This window comes from Biomphalaria glabrata, chromosome 11 (assembly GCF_947242115.1).
Source record: "Biomphalaria glabrata chromosome 11, xgBioGlab47.1, whole genome shotgun sequence".
Lineage (NCBI taxonomy): Eukaryota > Metazoa > Mollusca > Gastropoda > Planorbidae > Biomphalaria > Biomphalaria glabrata.
The window spans coordinates 41,408,293-41,414,380 of NC_074721.1; positions in this window are offsets into that span (position 1 = coordinate 41,408,293).

Consider the following 6,088-nt stretch of genomic DNA (forward strand, 5'->3'; position numbering starts at 1 on the left):
AACATAGGGTGTGTTTACAAGAAAAAGAGAGAAAAAAATATTTTTAAAACCAAAGCTTATCTAAGGGGAACAAAGCGCTAATTACTACCATTTATCTGAAAATTACAGGGCTTAGCTCCCTTTCTTAATTAATTAGTACTAAATGATTATCTTATTGTTTGAATTGACTCGTTTACTGTTATGAACTATGAATAATTATGCAAAATTTCAACTTGATACAAGAAAAGGAAAATTAGAGAAAAAAAAAACAGGTCAAAACGTAATAAGGGGACTAAATCCATAAATATATATCCACATCTCTCGTTAAGTAGCATTTATTGCCCTTATTTCGAAATCAAACAAAATAATTAATCACCAACAATCAATAATCTAACTGTTTAATTTCTGTATTGATTCGTATCTTGTCAGGTTCGTTGAATAATTATAGTGTTACGTAATACGTTTCACCTTGATCCGAGAATGAGAAATGGGAGAAAAACATGTAACGCGTACAACTTTTGAACAGACAGACAGACAGAGTGAGTTTTATGAACATGAACAAGAAGACTAACAGTAGACTGCCAACTTATTAATCACATACTTGAGAAAAACACGTCGACACACTGAATAGTAGAACAAGGGAGACTACACAATTCAAACAAACAAACAAAAACACACTAAGCAGGGTACATTGATCATCCCACACTACCCTCAAATTCTGTAATGATCTCGCAATTCTTGAGGACCCCCACCCCTCTCCTATATTACTTAAACTTGCTGCTTAAAAACTAACAGATTGATGGTAAGATAAGGTTAATTTTTTCATTTTTTTTTTTTTTTTTTTTTCTTCTTCTCTTTTTTAGGAAACCTCAGTTTTTTAGCTTTTGACTTCAGTTGTCTAGCTTAGTACATCCTAGGAATCCTTGGGCTTTTGCCTCTTTTCTTTGCCTCTTTTTTGGGCGTTGCCTCTTTTTTGGGCTATAGGCCTCTTTATTGGGCTTTTTTTTTTTTTTTTTTTCCCTTTTTTTTCAAAGAAAAAAACACAAAAAAACATCATTCTAAATTATTAACAATAATTAACACAAGGAAAATTTCCTTAAAAAAAAAAAAAAAAAAAAAAAAAAAAAAGACATTTTTATCAAAGTCATATTCCAGGATTTTCAGTATGATCGCGGAGTAGGCTGCAGCGAAGATCCATAAGATGGTCACGGGAATGTGTCCAGAAAATGATGACAGCAGAGTTCCAATAAAATGATGACAGCAGAGGTCCAGAAAAAGGTGACAGCAACGGTCCATAAAATGTTGACAGCAAATGTCCGGAAATTGGTGAAAAAAAACATTCACAAAAATTTTGAAGGTGTTCCTTAAAATGAGTATTGCCAAACTATATTTTTATTATTTTTTTTAATTTTTTTTTTAAAGACTTATGGGTGATTAGCATTCATTTTTATTTAGATTTAGATTTATTTAATTTTTTCAATTTTGAGTAATACTGGAAGAATATGTAGCAAGGATGTGTGACATTTTTCACAAATACCATTCAATTCTTCGTTGTTGTTTTTCTGGTTAATACTTTTCTGAATAAATTGTAAACATGTATTATGTAACTTTTTCTCACGCAGGAGTATTATAAATGTAGGTTTGTGTGTTTCCACCGCAATAATAAAAAAGAGATACGACGTTATTTCGTTTTAAGAACGATACCATTCAATACTACTGTTTACTATGGTATAACCAGTGTCCAGTGTCCAATCTCTTTTATGGATATTTAAATTTTAAAAGGGTTAGGGGTGTGGTGTGTGCTCTGTACTCTCGTTCTGTGGTCTCGAAGGTCCCGCGTTCAAGCACTGCCATCTCCCGACCAGTACAAACAAACTTAGCCAGTTAGTTTATTAACTATTGGTTATTAATTGTTTTGTTTTGGTGTCTCGAACAAGGGAAAGAAATTGTACTTGACTGATGTACGTTGAATTAGCCCACGTTATACTTTGTAGGGAGAAAGCTTTAAAGTTGGAAACTAACAGACAGATAACTAGAAACAAAAAGTTTATGTTCAAAGGCAAATACAGTTTTGTGGAGGCTTTTGGGGAGGCTTTTGATGATGCTTGAGGAGGCTTTTGAGGAGGCTTTTGATGATGCTTGAGGAGGCTTTTGAGGAGGCCCTTGAGGAGGCTTTTGATGATGCTTGAGGAGGCTTTTGAGGAGGCTTTTGATGATGCTTGAGGCTTTTGGGGAGGCTTTTGATGATGCTTGAGGAGGCTTTTGAGGAGGCCCTTGAGGAGGCTTTTGATGATGCTTGAGGAGGCTTTTGAGGAGGCTTTTGATGATGCTTGAGGAGGCTTTTGATGATGCTTGAGGAGGCTTTTGAGGAGGCCCTTGAGGAGGCTTGAGGAGGCTTTTGGTGAGGCCCTTGAGGAGGCTTGAGAAGGCTTTTGATTAGGCTTAAGGAGGCTTTTGATGAGGCTTGAGGAGGCTTTTGAGGAGACAAGTAGGCTTTTGAGGAGGCTTGAGACTTTTGATGAGGCTTTTGATGAGGCTGGAGGAGGCTTTTGAAGAGGCTTTTGGTGATGCTTGAGGAGGCTTTTGAGGAGGCTTGAGCCCTAGAGTTCGAACTCATGACGTTCAACATTATATATGGGTGGACTCAGAGGCGCACCAAAAAATACCAGTCTTCACTAGGATTCGAACCCGGTACACCCGGTTCGGAAGCCAGGCGTCCACGATTTAGCAACCGCCAGCCCTGAGCATGCGTTTTGGTGAAAGAACACAGAGTACGTTGGCTTCTCTTGGGGTTCCTCGCATTAGCGAACAAAAAAAAAACAGCAATCTAGTAAAAGACGCACTGGGTTTTGCTACTCAGAAGGCCATCTGAAATTGTCTAGTAGAGTTGTGCGTCGCACTTGGAACTCTAAATTGTCTAGTAGAGTTGTGCGTCGCACTTGGAACTCTAAATTGTCTAGTAGAGTTGTGCGTCGCACTTGGAACTCTAAATTGTCTAGTAGAGTTGTGCGTCGCTCTTGGAACTCTAAATTGTCTTGTAGAGTTGTGCGTCGCACTTGCAACTCTAAGACCAGCGAAAGCGAACAAGAGCTCCCTTCCACCAGCCTGAAGTGGGCGGCGAGTTCCTTCTTCCCGCCACCATGTCTGACGATATTTTGCGTTAACTACCAGTGGACATGGACACTCCGGACTCGCGGACTAGGCCGCACCACTGGGACCCCCGACATGTTCCTTTGATCTACAAGGCTAACCGTGCGGGACACGCCATTTTATGTAACGGCGCCTGGACGTCGACAGATCGCTGCGGGAGTTCTTTTACATCCCAGACACAGTGCAATGAGGATACTCTCGTACCTTCTTAGGCACTCCTGTTTTGCTACCCTTTTGGCCTAGTCGTCCCCCTCTCACGACCGTTTCCAGCCCGGGCGCCACGATGAGGCAGGGCAGCAAGCCCGGGGTCTCAGCAGGCCATAATTGTTTAAATTGTAAGTTAGATCTTTAACAGTTTAATAATGGCCCTAAAGTAGTAGGCCCCTAATAGTCCTTAATCAATGTTTTATAAATGTACATCTAGAAGTGTTTTTGTAATTTTAATGTTTATAATGTGAAATAGAACGCATGCAACCTTTGTTCGTTTATTTGAAGCATTTTTAAGTCGTTGAATTCTGTTAACAAGCTATACAAACCTTGACTTTTAAGACACTATCACTAAATCAAACGTAATTTAAAGTAACGCCTGTATTATATAAGATAAGATCATTTTTACGTAATTTTTTACTTACAGTAAAAGGTACACTACTTGCATTGGAATGTCTTTTGGTAAATGTACCGATACATTCAGATTACTCAATTGTTTTGTCTCACACTGAATTCGTCTTATTTGGGATAAAGGGGGGCCCACCAAGATATTCTTGAGCCCGGGCCCACGGGTACCTTGCTACGCCACTGATTTCATTTCTATTTTATTAATATTTTTTTCTTGTTATTGTTTTTCCGTTCTAGCTCTGCTTGTAACATAAATACTTTTTTTTTTTTTAAAGAAAAAAAATGTATTTTTAAAAAATGACCGGAAGTGGTTCTTCTTATAAAGAATGTGATGTTTCAATTTCAACCTTGACACGTACTTATGGTCACGTCATCCATGGCCAGATGCCCGGGGAGATATGGACCAGAACTTTCACTGACATTGCCCTCCCAAGGGAGAGTAACGCGCATCTTTGTCGTAAATGAGCTTTACTCTGGAACTTGGGAATGCACCGTATATGCCAGGTTTATATCATAGGCGCTTCCCAGTAGAAATACATTATTAAGTCTTACAGTAGAATCAGGGGTGTAGCGTGCGTTTTGGGTGAAGTGACATCCACAGATCCACGTTCCCGTGCACCTAAAACTTTTTTTTGTCAGTAAGTTGTATCCAATGAGAAAATCCGATATTAGCTTTGTGTTGTCTGTCTGTTTGTCCGTCCCTCCAGCTCCAGTTTACATCTCAAAAAACAAGAGCTCTCTTGGGTATATTATGTAGCTTGCTTAGGCGATTTTTCCCTTTCCCCTTTCAAAGGATGGCTACTTGGTCGTGCGGTTTGAGCGCTGGACAATCATTCTGACTTATCGATGGTCCTGGGTTCAAATCCTGCCCACTCCCATCCCCTAATCACTTAAATTAATTAACTAATTAATTGTTGTTTTTTTTTATTCATGTCTTGTCAGGCTCAATAAATATTTGTACGAAGTTTTAACTTGATCCGAGAATGGGAAATGGGAGAAAAAACATGTTCAGGCTTTTTACCAGACAGACTGACAGACAGACAAAGTGAGTTGATATAAGCTTTGTAAAAAAAAAGTATGAAACCCCCAGAGGCAACATGGCGTTTCTATCGAGGCGCCACTTTTATAAACTTATATCTTGTGATCAACACATCACATTGTTTTAAACTTATTCTTGTGATCAAAACATCTGTATAAAGTTAATCTAGTGATCAACACATCTGTATAAAGTTAATCTAGTGATCAACACAACTGTATAAAGTTAATCTAGTGATCAACACATCACATTGTTTTAAACTTGTGATCAAAAAGTCTTTATAAACTTAATCTTGTGTGAGACTATATTAGGTCTAATTAGTAAAATTTGTTTCAAAAGTTGTATTTAATATCTAGCGAAATACTTGGAATAGATGCAATCTTTAATTTCTGTAACAAGCGCTTTTGCAAGAGAGATTTTGAAGAATTTAACTTTCTTTGCTCAATGGTATATCACAAGGTGCTCATGGGTCGCTATGACCTTCCTTCGGGGAACAACGCCAGGAAAAAGAAGAGAATGACAAAGAAAGAGAAGGGAAGACAACATAAAATAATGGACTGGCCTGTCAATGAAAGAGATTCTGTCCAAAGCAAAAGACAGGAATGGAGAAAGACAGTAAACAGATCTTGTGTGGTGCCCCAATGGTTCATCATTCTATTCTAAGGGATAGGTGAAGGTGGCCAATAGCCTCAAGGCTCATTGGTCCTACTGTTTACAATTACAAAGTCACTCATAGGGATATATAATGCCAATGCACCAAGGCTGCAGTCACAGCCAATATAATGAGGCTGCGGTCACAGCCAATATAATGAGGCTGCGGTCACAGCCAATATAATGAGGCTGCAGTAACAGCCAATGCACCAAGGCTGCAGTTACAGCCAATGCACCAAGGCTGCAGTTACAGCCAATGCACCAAGGCTGCAGTTACAGCCAATGCACCAAGGCTGCAGTTACAGCCAATATAATGAGGCTGCAGTTACAGCCAATATAATGAGGCTGCAGTTACAGCCAATATAATGAGGCTGCAGTTACAGCCAATATAATGAGGCTGCAGTTACAGCCAATATACTGAGGCTGCAGTAACAGCCAATATAATGAGGCTGCAGTTACAGCCAATATAATGAGGCTGCAGTTACAGCCAATATAATGAGGCTGCAGTAACAGCCAATATACTGAGGCTGCAGTTACAGCCAATGCACCAAGGCTGCAGTTACAGCCAATGCACCAAGGTAGCAGTTGTCCACACCACCTTGACTTCCTTTCAATGAGTCGCTTCCCTTGAGTTATAACACTATCAACAAAAATACA